The 15330-nt window shown below is 35.8% G+C and overlaps 1 protein-coding gene across 8 annotated transcripts in view; it reads left to right on the plus strand.

Annotated features, from left to right (window-relative positions):
* GRM5 (glutamate metabotropic receptor 5) overlaps positions 1-15330 on the plus strand; it is a 225956-nt gene that overhangs the window by 107295 nt on the left and 103331 nt on the right. The gene's annotated exons all lie outside the window — the stretch shown is intronic.

A 15330-nucleotide genomic window follows, 5' to 3' on the forward strand; every position in this document is an offset into this window, starting at 1 on the left:
AGCATGTAAGGAGTGCAGCTTTTCTCAACAGGCTTGAAAGCTGGAGTGCTAAGCCTACTACCTATATATTTTCTCCTTGGCACAAGCTTTGGACTATTGATTTTTTTGCCAAATTGAGATGCACTGCTTACTTATTTCTCTGTCTTATGGCACTGTGGCTGCTTTCCCTTTCAAATGCACTTTCCCTGAAGTCTCTCTCTTCCATGGATTATCTTGTTCCCTTTTCTTCCCTTTTTGGCCTGACATCCAAAGAAACAACTGTTCTCAGGGTGAGATTCACCTAAGTATGTTTTTATGTCTATAGTTTAGATATATTTATGTTGACTAATCACATCTGTGGCTAATGAAGAAAAATAGGACCCTCTTAATTCCATTATTTGTAATGTGGACATTTAAGGTAGCTCTGAGGAATCATATAATTAAAAAGCCAACCAAACAAAAAGGCTTCTACAATGACTGTGTTGAAGACTAACATAGGTGGAAAAGCCTAATAGCTAGTACCTTAATGATGACCAAATGTCAGCTCATAAAATCATAGAATCATAGAATCATAGAATCATAGAATCATAGAATCATAGAATGGCCTGGGTTGAGAAGAACCAAGGACCACATCCTTGAAAAGGATCATCTCCATCTTTTTCTGGAACTGGTGTCACCTGGCATTTGCTGTCTTTTTTTTACCATAAACACAAAAGTCATCATTTTAATGGAACATCACACAAACTTAGGAGCATCATGTAAGCATTGTTTTCAAAAGCCCTTAGCCCTTAGTGAAAAATGTCTGTTTCTAGATGCAATGGGAGCTTTCATGCTTAATTTTCAGAAAGCTGTTATTCAGCATATGACTTTCATTCAGCATACTGAAAATTAAATTTCTCTCAGAAACTTAAACTGTACATTGTTTGAAGTTAAAACAAATACTTTAAATTCTACTTGAACAACTTATATACATCTGTGCCCCTGGCAAAGATATATGTGCTTTTCATTGTTTTCTGGGGTGGTTTGTTTGTTGTTTTGTTTTTTTTGTTGTTGTTGTTTTTTGTTTTGATTTTTTTTTGTGAAAAATATGTAGTGATAAGTGTTTACGAAGAAAGAAATGTAGAGGTTTGTAAAGAAAGAAAAATTGAGGTGTAGGGATGTTTTTTTTCTATTCTATCATCTATTTACAGCCAATCCAAAGTAATGGTTGAGAAGTAGATACTCATATGTAGGTTAAACCTGTAATTGCTGAGAGACAAACATAAACCAAGCATTTACCCAGACCCAACTACTGCGTTTCTCTGGCTGCATCAGGCAGCTTGCTTCAGCATTCTCTCTACATAAGACTCTGCCCTTGGGAAATTCCAAGGATCCAGGAACCTCACTTCTCATTTCCACATCGACTGTTCAGATTTGGTATTACAACCAGATATCAGCCAGAAATAAAACATCCAGTTTTGCTTACTGAAGATGTTTGTTTTAATTGAAACCAGCCGTAGGAGAGCAGAATGTTTTATGCGCCTGTAGAGCTGCAAGACTGAAGTGCAAAGTATGAGGTGTTCTAGAATGATTACTTTTGTTCCACAAAAATGTTCATTCTCACAAAACCATTTCCCTTCCACTACTGGATGATCTCTAGGTTTTTCAAAAGAGGAGAGAAAAAAAAAAAAAAAAAAGAAGAGAAAACAAAAGAAAAACGAAAGCTGTCAACTTGCAAGAAAACTTCTTGTTGTAGATAGGATGTTATATAAGGTAGATAGCAACAGGACAAGGGGAAATGGCTTTAAAATGAGAAAGGATAGATTTAGACTAGAATGGTGGTGTGAATGAACGCTGTAGTTAACATGACTTTTTTTTGTATTTGTACAAATCTAAACTTGAGAAATTGAGAAGACATTGTAAAATAAATGTGGAAATGAAATTTTGCAGACTTTATGCTCTAAATTCATTTTTGGCTATTTCCAGTGCTTCAGGGAAAAATAAATCTGACAGAATTCTTTCATCTAGAATATCTTGAACCGTGTCTTTGACAAAAATGTAGAAGCTAAATGTAGTATAAGTGTGCAGATCTCTTCCATGAGGATAAAACAAGCAGGTGAGAAAATGTTTTCCATGTACAATCATGCACCCCCTTTTGAGGGGACTACAATCATGCAAGGCTTTTTGAGGAGCCTGCAATAGTCTCACCTGAATGCTGTTGTCTCTGATGCAAGTGCATGCTGCCCACTCATTTATCTGAATTCGCTTCTTCAGGCATCACATTGTAGCCCAAGAAAGAATCATATGATAGCTATTAATTAAATGCCCTGTAATTAGCAATAAAAGTTTGTTTTCTAGAGCAGCAATAAAAGACTGAGGAATTGAAAAGCTGTTTTATCTTCTATATCCAAAGCCAGAGCTATTGAAGACTAGCAAATGACTTGTTTTGGAAAAGAAGCTCTGTGGACTCCCTTTACCTGGCATCCTTGTATCTCACTGGCCTCCAGATTGAGCAATAGCAGTCTCCAGCTATGTCCTGCAGTAAATTGAAGCAGTATAGTTGCTGTTTGAAAATATTTAGAGAATCCTTTTCTTTCTCTAATATGAACAACAGAAGGCTAAAGTAAGAACTCTGTAAGTTAGTGCTTGAGGACTGTAGACAGGATGCAAATATTTGCACTGAAAACAAGTTAGTCTTCCTTCTTTTCCTTATTTTCTTCTCATTGTTCTAAATTCACATTTGTTTTTATTATTGTATCTGACTAGTTCCAATAAATACTACATCTTATATTCCAGTTTCACAGTTACAAATACAGATGTAAGCAAGCTTTAATTTGGAGAGGGGCAAACTCCAAGAATATTTGGAGAAAGGTCTTCATTTTGCCCTTACAGGAATGCTGTATATTCCCCGAGATGATTTGTTTGCATATGTGTTCAATATGTATGTGTTGTTGTCAGGCAGTAACTAGAGTATTTTCTAATGAATCCATGGGCAAGTGAGTACATCTACTTATGTCAGTAAGAGATACATATGTCTCAGAGAGAAAATGCAGTTCCTATATATCTGAAAATCTAACATCAGAAAATAAATATAGCTGTATGAGATCAGATCAAAGGTCCACCAAACCAATGTATTCTTTATGTAAGTGGCGAATCGCAAGTGACTGGCAAAAAATGACAACAAGCCAGGATGGAGTGAAGTGGAATCCAGTGAATACGTACATCTTCATCAAATCTGCAGGTCAAAAATCTCCTAAATGTAATGAAAGTCCTTGTGCATGCAATGGAGTGCTGTGAGTAAAACAGAAGTTCAGATATAAATTTTAGTCATAGAATCATAGAACCACAGAATGGCCTGGGTTGAAAAGGACTTCAAAGATCATCTAGTTCCATATGTCATCACATTTCTATGTCTTTGGATTTCCTCTGTGACTTTGTTTTTATGGCTGCTTGAAACAGTGAGCATCTGAGGATATAGTCTCTATTTTACTACACTCCTATATTGCCGTTCACACTCCAGTGACCCAATTTCTTTTAGTCATTTGTATGTGCCATAAAGAGACACTACTTCAGTGTGGCTCAGTAGGCAGTCTTGCTCAATAGGAAACAAAAATTACTGGTTCGCATTGGTAATGGATATGTCCTTCTTCTCATGACATACCTAATTACTTACTGCATTGCAAGCATCTGTCCAGTTAAATTATTTACTACTGGAAGAATCTGATCTAAAACTAACATTAACAATCTAGAAAAGGTAGTATTTACAGCCAAAACGCTTGTACAGAGTTGTGCCATAGAAAATGGCACTGGCTGGAATCTCAGAATGCCATTCCACAAAGCAGGATCATTCTACCTAATTCATGATTCCTTCATTTTTGGATGGATCTAATGACAGTCTTTCAGAGACAAAAATCCCATAGACTCCTCAGGCAACTGTTTCCTGTGGTTAAGTACTCCTTAAATTTTTATCAATCTCTGACATATTGTTTTCATGGAATCGTGGAAGCATGGAAACATTAAGGTTGAAAAGACCACAAAGATCATCTAGTCTGACCATCAGACCATCAACCCATGCTTGTGACCGTTCTAGATCATGTCACTCCAGGGATTATGACTCTACCACTTCCCTAGGCAATCTGTTCTAACACCTCACAACACTTTCTGAGAAGAAGTAAATAAATTTTTAAACTTTTTTTTTTTTTTTTTAAAGCCAATTACTTCTTATCCTATCTATGTGAACAAAAGAATCAGTTATTTCCCTGCCTTTCTAAGACTACTATTCATATATACAAAGACTTATGCTTATTCTTAATCTGCTTTGAAAAGTTTCCTTATGAAAGGGAAATACATTTCACAGTATGGGATGAGACTTCTACTCTTGCAGTAGAAATCAGATATGGGGGAAAAACAGAGGTAAAGAGAAGACAAAGAACTCTGAAGCATTTTGAAGGGTTCTATTCTCATGGGCAAAAGGATAAATTAATGAGGTGACTTCCTGAGTCAAAAAAAGATGGTGAGATGATCTCAAAGGCAGTTTTGCATTGACGGTAGACCTTTATATGCAGTCTTGTGTTAAATCTATTCATTGGCATTGTTGGGAAATTGTACCCATTCATGGGTGCACTTCTGTTCACAACTGCATGCTTCTGGTTTTAAGTTTGATCTTAAAGTCCTGCTCTATCTACAAACATTAATATTCTTTAAGGTGAAAATCTGAGAGTGGCTCACTGAGAATATTTCGTTTCAAATATATCTTCTAAGAATGATAGGAAATGCTCCCTGAGTTTTCTGAAGTGAGCCCATTTTGAGGATGAAAGATCCTCTTTCAGTTCTAAGAAAAGAAACTAAAAATAATCTTGGAACAATGGAAACAAAGCTTGAGAAAAGATTAGAAGCTTTCTTCTCAAAAATAGGAAATCAAGGGATGAAAGTAAATTCAGAGCTTAAATTCCAGAGTCTTTATTCCACCATTTGGCATAGGTTACGTGATAAAACTAACCATTTAAAACATTAAATCCACAGCTGAAACTCTGTTCCAGGATATATTCCTAGAAAGATTTAAAGATATTCTGAACAAGATGAAAGCTATTACTGTCATTCAGATTTTCTGATCTGTAGAAGAGCTATAGATTTTTTAATAATGAGGTTAAGTGAGCCTAAAATGATCTCCGTTAAATGCTTGGTACATGTTCGTTCAAACAACAAAAAATGTTTTTGTTGAGAGGCACTGATTAGGGTTTAAAATTTAATTACTTTATAATCTCTCTTTTTTATATTCTGTAGATATGGCTTCTGTTTGTTGTTGTTGTGGGTATCGGTGATGCTTTTTGCTTTGTTTTTTTGTTTGTTTTCCTTTTTCCTTTCTTTATTTTCCCCCCAATTTATCTGCATCATCCCAGAATCTGCACCCAGGAGCAGCTGCTTGTTGTATACCTAAAGACCATGATCTGGTACCCAAAGGTGTTTGTGAGAGGGGAAAACTCAGTGTTTGGTAGCTACATGTTATCCCCTCATTATCTGTCCAAATCATGTGGTCCAGAAACATTCGCTTCTCCCAGCAAATCTGCCATTATTTCTATTAAAGTCTTAATTTCTGTATCTCTCAGAAATTGTGTAGATAAAAAGAAGAGTCTGTGGCAGATAAAGGAAAGGATGTCACCAGAAGGGTATTCATCTTTACAGTTGTTCCATCTTTACAGTTATCATTGTATATATTACATATTTCAGTTACAAGGGTAAAGCAAGAGTCACAAAGGCAGAGAGAGGATTTCTGTAAGTCTACATGTGAAACAATTTAGGAGTACTTAAAGTACTCCAAAGACCTGTATACAAAAATACTACCCATGTGGCAGAGATTTATGCAGGGGAACTCATCTTGATAATACTACTGAGTGATTATGGAAGAATTTTACTAGAAGTAATGAAAGCGTCTGATTTGTGAACTGGTGGTGTAATTCACTTTTCTATCACTCCATTACATAAAATGACGAAGTGGCACACAAAGCAATGCATTTCCTCCTCACCAGGGTGGAACTGATAGTTTTTAGTGGAGCCGTTGTGCCTCCAGAGGTTAAGGCTGAAGGCTACTGATAACATGGATGAAATACGAAAATTCCCTAAGCATCATTCTGGTAGAATTCAGTTCACTGCAGCCTTGAAAAGATACTGTAAAACTTGGCAAGAAGATACTGCTTTTCGAGAAAAAAGACTCAACCCATACTATGTTGATCCTTTTATTTTAATTACAAACAATAACAGTATTTTAATTAAGAAGTCAAGTATAATAAAATCTGTATTTACTATGGGATCAAATAGTTCAACTTCTATTCATGTTGACTTGTATCAATGAAGGACATGGAGACTAGTTGAATTGCTACAAGAAGATTATCTTTCTCTTAGAAAATGCATGATGGTAAAACTGTGATCTCATGCATTTTAACCAGTGTGCTATTAAACATTCTTTGTCTTTGATATACACAAATCAAGGTCAATCTTGGATGCTGGCACTTTTTAAACATGATTCCTTGAGCTGATTTTTAATAATTTCCTACCAGTGGCCACCAAAAGGAAAACCATTCCTTGTATTTCTTGTACTCTAAACCAAAATTATTATTTATTATTTTTTTTATTATTTTTTTCTTTTTCATTCTAAGAACTTTCTAAAGTCTCGTGGGTTCAAAGGGTTCAGGTTTTGACTAAAGTGATTTGCTTTTCACAGCCAAATGTGTGCTTCACTAGGAAGCTGTCTGAGTAATAAAAGTGTATGTTACCACCCAGAACCTGATTTTAACTGACCATTTCTTTCATGATGAAAATTACATTTTAATATATTCTCAGATCAGTATCTAGAGAAAGATGTCTACCACAAAATGCAAGGCTTGATGTTAGCCATAGAGATAATACATATTTGAGAAGGGGTTACCCGGAAGAAAGATACTATAATTTGTTACTTAGTGACTTGGTGTGACACAGATATTTATACAAACATCTAGAAAGTCCTGTATGAATGTCCAGTAGCAAAAAGACTAACTGCAGGAAGTTCATCTGGTTTTATCAGTAGCTAATTATTTTAAATGTATGTAAATAGATAATAATGAAAATACTGAAATTTTTATTTTGGGAAAAATAGAAATAAAAGACAACTAAGATGATGCTGAAGTTGTCATCATCTACTTAAAAGTCATTATAATTTTTACCTATGATTTTTTTTTTTAATGTATTATTATTATTTACATTTTTAACATAATGGATGGTGCAAAAATAATTCTTCCTATTTCATTATGTTGGCCCACTTGGATATGTTGAAACTTATGAAGTTCTCCTGACATCATCAAATCCAACCCCCCTGCTAAAGCTGGTATGTAAAATAGGTTGAACATGAAGTCATCCAGACAGGTCTTGAATATCTCCATAGCCGGAGACACAAGAGCATCAACTATCATGCTTCCTCACCATAGTATTTATTTGGATTCTCCTACCTTTTAGTAGCTTTTTATGATTATTTTCTTTAGTGTCTGAGTTTATGTCTGAGGAGTTTACGTGGCCTGTGCTTGTATCACCCCAGACTCTCAGTTTGTGTCTGGGAATCCTAAGTCTGAAAGTTATATTAATAATTGATACTGCACTCTGTTTCCATTGAATCTGTCTTAGCCTTTTGCAGGTGAATGCTCTTTCACATGCTTAGAAAGCATGGAAAATTTGAGCATTCAGGAAGAAATGATGAATCAGTCAATTAAATGAGAGACCCTTGTCAGCTACTCATCACATAAATAACTGCAAAACTCAGAGCCACTGTGGAAATCACACAGAACAATTTGTCTGCTATTTCAGAATTTCTTCATTGGCTATCTTCTTTTTGGATCTCAGAGAAGATTGCCCAACATTCCTTAGTATTTAACTAAGATACAGTAAATGGTTTTCTAAATTGAATTTTGTATCCTAATGGATATGGTTTTGAATAAATCAATTGAATTGAAATAAGTATCTTAATAAAATCTTTTCTTCTGCATTTAAAGCAAGTTATGTACTTTGGTTAGCACTGAATATAAAAATTTCTCTGGATCCTTGAATGATTTTCATCTGGAACTAAATGTTTTGCAAACTAACAGCAACACATCCCCCTCCCCCCTATTTGCCTTGCTATTTAAAACTAGTTTTCTGAAATGATAATTTCCTGTTTATGTCATAGTCACAGATTTTACAACATTCAGCTTGTCTTTTGTTACATGACATGCCTGAGAGATAAACCATGTGCTGTGCATTAAAATCCTGTGGCAGATTATTACTGACTACGTAGGAGGAATCTGTCATACATTAATTCACATTTCAATTTCAGTATTACAAAAAAGTGGTGAACTTTGATAGCCCTGTGAGTGTTCAATAAAATCTAAGTTACTATTTTTGAACATACTAACTATTCATATTGTTTGATGCCAGATTTTCCTGAACAGCTGGGCTGTGGGTTTCTGTTGTTTCGTCTCCAGCCAGCATTCTGCTCAGAAATATTAACCCAGGGATTACTGCATATTCTCAGTAAGGGAAAAGGTATGAAGAATGGATGCCAATCCCTCTATTTATAGAGTGAAAATTTAACCTGAACCACCTGTCTCAAACATTTCATAGAGGTAATAAAAAAGCTGGATATTTCTTTAATCTCTTTTTCCATAGTGAACAGACTTATCACTCAGTTTAAGCTGTGCAGTTTGATGAGTCTGAGGATCTGGAACAAATGTAAGCTGAAGTGGGAAAAGAAAGAATGAAATCATTGTATATTACAATATAATAAATTCATTAGTGCAAGTGAGTTATTAAATCGTTGTCTGTTGATGTTGATTCCACACCTTTAGTCCGAGCTGTGGGATTGTAGAGTAACCATTATGAACAGTTTTCAACCTGTGGTTTGTAAACCTAAAAGATTGACATGCTATTTCAAGAAGACCACAGAAGGGCACGAAAATCAATAAGCTAACATTTATTATGCAAAGATTGATGTTTCTATGAAAAAAAATAATGCATTTATCTAAATATTACTCTAACTCTTTCATAGGAAATTCACTTACTCTGTGTGTGTGTGAGTCTTCCATTTCACTCATTAAAATCATTGTTAAAAGACCCATGGGATTTAGTAAGATACTGTCAGGAATTGAGGCAGTACTTCTGAGTTGAAGTTCAAAGTAAATGTCTGAATCTCCATTTATGGAGTTCTTTAACTATCTTTAGTGATTTCTATGTACTGACCAGGGAAAGTTACTTTCAGTAACAGATTAAGACCTTTTAGAAAGAAAAAAATTAGCACACACAAAACCTGATATGATGAAAGTAAAATGTGACTATAAGAACTGCTTCTGTTCTGATCTCTTTGCAAAACGTTGAATGCTATTTAAGAAGTAGAGCTCCATGGTTACATTTGCAGGCAGAAACTTTTGGTTGAAATATCTCTCCAATATAACTTGAATGAAATCAGAAAATGTAAAATTAAGCTTTTCACACTGCAGAACAAATGCGGATGTTTCAGAAACTGTGGTGTATATACTGAATTTGTCTTCTGGTTGGGAAGTGGTGACATTTTAAACATCTGATGAAAGAAGAGAAATTCCACATTCAGAAAGGCCCCGGACTGTGAATTTCAGGGAACAGTTTTATTAGAATAATCAAATCTTTTTTTTTTCATTTTATAATCTTCATAACTGTTTTATTCTTGGGTACTTGAGGCATATACGTGTCATATATCTTTTTTTCTCACTTTTGACACTTTTCCCTCAATTATGTGCATCATCTTCCTGATGACTCTACTGTCCTGTGCAAACAATAAGCAAAGTAATTGAGAATTTTCATAGAAATCTATGTCAGATGATAAATAAGCAATTTATGAATGAATATCTCATGATGACACTAATTTAAAAACAAGCCCTTTAAAATTGTGCATTTTGTTATTGCAGCTGAATTGCTGACACGCCAAGGAGCTAACAAAACAGAAGCTTCAAGTAGGCTCAAAAACCCAATAAATAAGAGTCACTGGGTTAAAAATACCAGGCTGCTTCATTCAAGCATGATGTATCATTGTGAAGAAAATGAAGCATGTTTGTTCTGAACACTTGGGCTGTTTATTTAGCAGATGTACTGAGAAGTTAATTGAGAAGGAAAAGTTGCTGGATGCTAAGTACGTAGGATTTTTATGTGCCCTGCTATCCCATTCCTTGAATCAAACAAGCATTTTCTCACATTCAAGGTATTACCTTTTCATTTTGAAGGCCATATTGGATATGTTGGGACAGGAGAGAGACTTCGGAATTGGGCTTCAGGTAGGATAGTGCCATCTCATCCTCTGTGCTTGACGCACAAGTTCATCAGCACTGAAATGAATATGTGTATGTTTTTAGTCAAGATAAAACCGAGATTTTCATTTCAATTCCAACACAAGGACAGTGAGTTGATGAAGAGGGTCTAGAGGAGGGCCATGAAAATGATCAGAGGTCTGTAGCCCTTCCCTTATGAGGGCAGGCTGAGAACTGGGGCTCTTCAGCCTAGAGAAGAGTGTCGGAGCTCAGTCGAGTTAGAGAGCTCTCTTAGTTTCTTGTAGCATCAAAATAGTTATCTTAATTGTGTTCAGCATACACCTTATATCATTCACTTACAAGTTCCTGTTCCTCTAACAGTTCTTCTAATCAGTTAACTGGTCCTAGCCTCTCCCAGACAACAGTGATAAAGGATGAAAGGTTTCTTAAAAGTAACAGGATTAACAATGCATATTAAAAGAAACTCCTGTCTACCCTTAGACACAAACAGGGTTTCACAGTGATAAGGTCTATCAAAGAGTCTGATAAGCTCTTTGGTGACCTGCTCACAGTTACAATTTCCCCCACAAAGAGAAGGTTCCAAGGAGACCTTATATCAGCCTTCCAGTACCTTAGGGGGGCCTACAGCAAAGCTGAGGAGAGACTTTTTACAAAGGCAGGTAGCAACAGGACAAGGGGAAATGGCTTTAAACTGGAAGAGGGTAGATGTAGACTAGATATTATGAAGAAATTTTTTACTTTGAAAGTAGTGGGACACTGGAACAGCTTGCCCAGAGAGATTGTGAATGCCCCCTCCCTGGAAGCATTTCAGGCTGAGCTGGATGGGGCTGTGAGAAACATGATAATGGTTGGACTGGATCACCTTTTAGGTCTTTTCCAACCTTGGTGATTCTATGATTCTATGCTACAGTGAGAGGTGTTCCAGCCGACAACAGGGAGTTGGAACTAGGTGATCTTAAAGGACTCTTCCAACCCAAACCATTCTATGATTCTGTAATTCCATGCTTCTATGATCTGGTCCTCTTCAGGGAGAAGGAAAAAAACAACAAAAAAAGTGATCCCTGAGTGAACTTTCAAGATGAGTATGAACCAGAAAGTATAGATGATAGAACAAGCTCCTGCTGTTTATTTAACATTTGGAATGGAGATATATGGCTCTGGCTATAAATCATTTCCTCCATTGTCTGTATAAGGAAAACAGTCAATTAGCTTAATCACCTAACAGTAGTCTCCAAAACTGAATGTTCTGAATAACCTTCAAATTTGCAAACACCTTTAATAAAGAGAAAATGTATTTTCATGCATTAATCCAAATGCATTACTGAACTTTAATTCCTTAGTATCTGGAAATTCTATTGCCAAATTACCAACTGTGTTATTTTAAATAAAGCCGTTGGTCATACATACCATACAGTTAAACTACCCAACTCCAGTTAACTTAAGATGGAATCTAAGGTTATATTCATTCAGGTTCAGTGTTGCCCTAATGGTCTGTATCTGGGCTGTACTTAACTTCAAATGCAAAGAGAGAAGTTTACATTCATCTACGTGACAGTTACCCAAACCATTTTTTCCAACTCACATGGAAGGTCTATAGTGATGCCCAACACTTTCTTCATGCTAAATGACTATTCAGTGTCCAATTTCTACATGTAAAGGAGCTGTCCTTCATGCCTATGTATTTCTCAAAAGACATGTTGGTGTTTGTAATCAATAATGAATAAAATAACATAAAGATTTGTTACGTATGTGACATTTTCTTGAACTATAAACGAACTTAAAGGCCTCATTCTCCTTTCTTTGTCCCCTTGAAAATGTCCAGTCAACCAGTTTTGGCTGTCTTCAATTTGAAAGAAATGTCAGGTCTGGTCAGGTCTCATGCTAGAAATAATTATGGCAATCAATAGAGTTAAAATCACTTGTAAAACCTTGTTCAGAGTAGCCAGAAGGAAGAGAATATTTCTATTACTTTATCTGGATGATGTGCAAACCTGAAAATGTGAATTCAGCTAAGCAGAAAAAAAGCTAACAGGATGTGTAAAAATTTATTGAAATAGCAGATCAATTTTCTTTCTCTTCTCAAAAGTCATGAAGAGAAATCAGTGGTAAATGTAATGGGGGGATCAGATGTTACATTCCAGCATACAGGCAGATTAAATTGATGCTATTCATTCTCTGAATAATGATAGGTAGTAATGTCTGATATTTAAGGATAAAATGTGCTATGAAGAAAAACAGACTTAATGGAGAAAAGCTAGAAAAAGACAGCATCTAAAGATGAAGGAAGGTACTGTATATTGAATTGGAAGACAGATAAGAATTCGTACAGTGAGAAGAATGCAAGTAATAATAAGGTGATTCTAAGGAAAAATGAAGCAGAGAAGGCACAGTAGAGAAGATGTTAAGAAACAAAATAACTACTGCAAAAATAGACCAGATCATCACATTATCATGAGCTTCTACTAGGTTGCCTTAGTGGAAAATAAAAGCTTCCCTTAATTCCCCTGAGCTATTCCAACAATTTCAGTTTAATTAAGGAAATATGTTGGGAATTCACAATAAAAAAATAAAAAAATAAAAATAAAAAAAGGTTTTTTGTTCCTCTGTTACTACAATAGCCTCAGAATTGTTACTAAAATTAAAATGATGGCTTTAAGTGCCTTCTGCTTGTCAAGAATCTGACAAACTCAGTTCATTTTCACTATGAGTTATGACCATCTAACCAGTTAAAGATTTTAAAAAATTCACCATCAAAGCACATCTGAAAATAAGATGACCCCACTTCAATTTCTATCAGTCATTTTTTTCACTATAATTTCAAGGATATAAATAATTAATGCATCCAAAAATCTTAATTGGTTGCGAGTGGTAATTCCTATTCCAAGAGAAACATTTTAACTTAAAAACAAACGGAGATGTAAGGTGCAAGCATAAGAGTGTTAATGAGGTGCTGCTGAAATTAACAGTTCTCAGAGATCTTTTGTCACATGAATTCTGTAGAAATCTGAGTAGAAAACCAACCTCAAGACTTGAAGCAAGTTCACAAGTGTTCAGATTTAAAATCTTCCAGACTGTTGATCCTGTAAGGGCACTGAGAATGCTTGGAACTATACTTATTTTGCTTTACTGAAATGTTCAGATGTTGTAGAGTGACATGATTTAGTGTAAAATATTGGTGGTAGGTAGACGGTTGGACAGGATGATCTTGGGTGTCTTTTGTTTGGTGTTCCTATGATTCTATGGCTCTATTTTAGCCTGCTAAAGGCTTGGTATCTGACCCAAGTTGATTAGTAAGTTTTACTTTATTGTGAATAGAATAGACATTTCTAGAGTTTACCCCTCTTTAAGATAGACATATTCTGTATCTCCATCAGCTACAGAAGGAATCTAAGAGATTGACTTTACAAGTTGTGTCACACTCTACTTGGCCTTTAGCTGCTGCTACTACAGAATAGCAGGTGATGTCAATAATTAAACTAATTTCTACTGTTTTGACCACTTCCCTTTACCTGCCCCTTTTCTGTCCTCAAAGGGCACACTGATTTCTGTAGTATTACTTAACTTGACATAGTATGGTTTGGTAGAAGCAGTGTTTGCTTCATGATCAGAGAGAAGTTCAAAAATTTCTATTTCTTGAACATTATGTAAGTCATATACTAAAATTAAGTCTGCGTGGTCCCAAGTACATGGGGAAGCTCAAAGTATAACATAAAATAGAAAAAGAAGGCGGGAGGAGGATCTTACAGTGGAATTATCCTTTACCCTAATCATGGGACTTTTAGAAATGTATTTTTATAATTTTTCACTAGCATACAGAGAACAACAGCATCAGAAACAAGTACAGTAGCAGAAACTGAATAACGATATTGGTTTTGTGTACGTACTCTATAATGCTTCCGCATTCAGTATTGGTTCTGCATCCAAGTGCTGCTGCCAGCTAAGGCAGTCTGTGGGTGACACATGCACACAGGAAAGAACATAAAGTTATAAAAATGTGTAGAACATATGTAAACCATGAAGGCTCAAAATGGTAGTTCTCTTTCTCCTTAAATCTTCTTTCAGAAGGTGAGATCCAACTCTTGAGTGTAATGGTACAATCTGCTTCCTTCACGCCTCACTGGAGGTGCTGTCTTCCTCTCTTCACACAACTTTCTGCAAGGCAGAATGCAGATATCAGCTATGCAGTATTCTTGGAGCATGTGACACACTTTTTTCAGGACACACTTTAGGCTCACACAGAAAGTGCTGTAATTCTCATCAGCAGGAAAGGGAAAGAAAGAAGAGCTGTATGACTCAGCATGAAATGCTGTAGGGATGCCATCCATGATCAGTGCTACATGCTCCAGCAAAGGCAAGTGTTCTTACAGAAAAAAAGTAGTCTGGCCCAATGTCTTGTTTAATCTGTAATTCATCTTATTTGTCTCATCTTTTCACAAACCCCTGGCTCATATTCCTCCAGAGACCCTTCCAAATTTCTTGACCCTTTTTATTTTGATCACTTCATCTCAATGGGTAAATGTATATTCACACTTCTCAAATCCATCATGCAGACTTCTACTGTTTCACTGTCTCCTTATTATCTGGCGAGTTTCCTCTCAGCCCAGAAGTCTTGTTCTCTTTTAATTGTAAGGCTGAATGTCTGAGACAGTCCTGTCTGGACCTCTAGCAACAACAGATGTAGCACCTTAGACTGCAAGATACAGATGCGCCCTGAATCCAGCTGTAATGTGTTGTGACTCAGCAGTTCACGAGGGTAATAGACCTCTTCCAGTTGCATCAGCCCCAGAAGACATAGCTTAGGGCAAACATGCCCTCAAGGCAATTTGTGAAGGTAATTTGCACTGGCTCACAGCATATGTAGGGTGCAGGTGACTCTGATTCTAATGAACTATGCAATTTGCTCAAAAAAGATTATGGAAACAGACTATAATCATACATTTGTGTTACCAAGTAACAGAAGTTGCTGTTATATCATTTAAATTTAAATAATGATTAATCTCCACCTTCACCAGCTGAAATACAGTAAGCCATAAATTTACCTAGAGAATATAAATAGGAGAAGCAATTACTTAGACAT

The sequence above is a fragment of the Excalfactoria chinensis genome, chromosome 1, assembly GCF_039878825.1.
Source record: "Excalfactoria chinensis isolate bCotChi1 chromosome 1, bCotChi1.hap2, whole genome shotgun sequence".
Lineage (NCBI taxonomy): Eukaryota > Metazoa > Chordata > Aves > Galliformes > Phasianidae > Excalfactoria > Excalfactoria chinensis.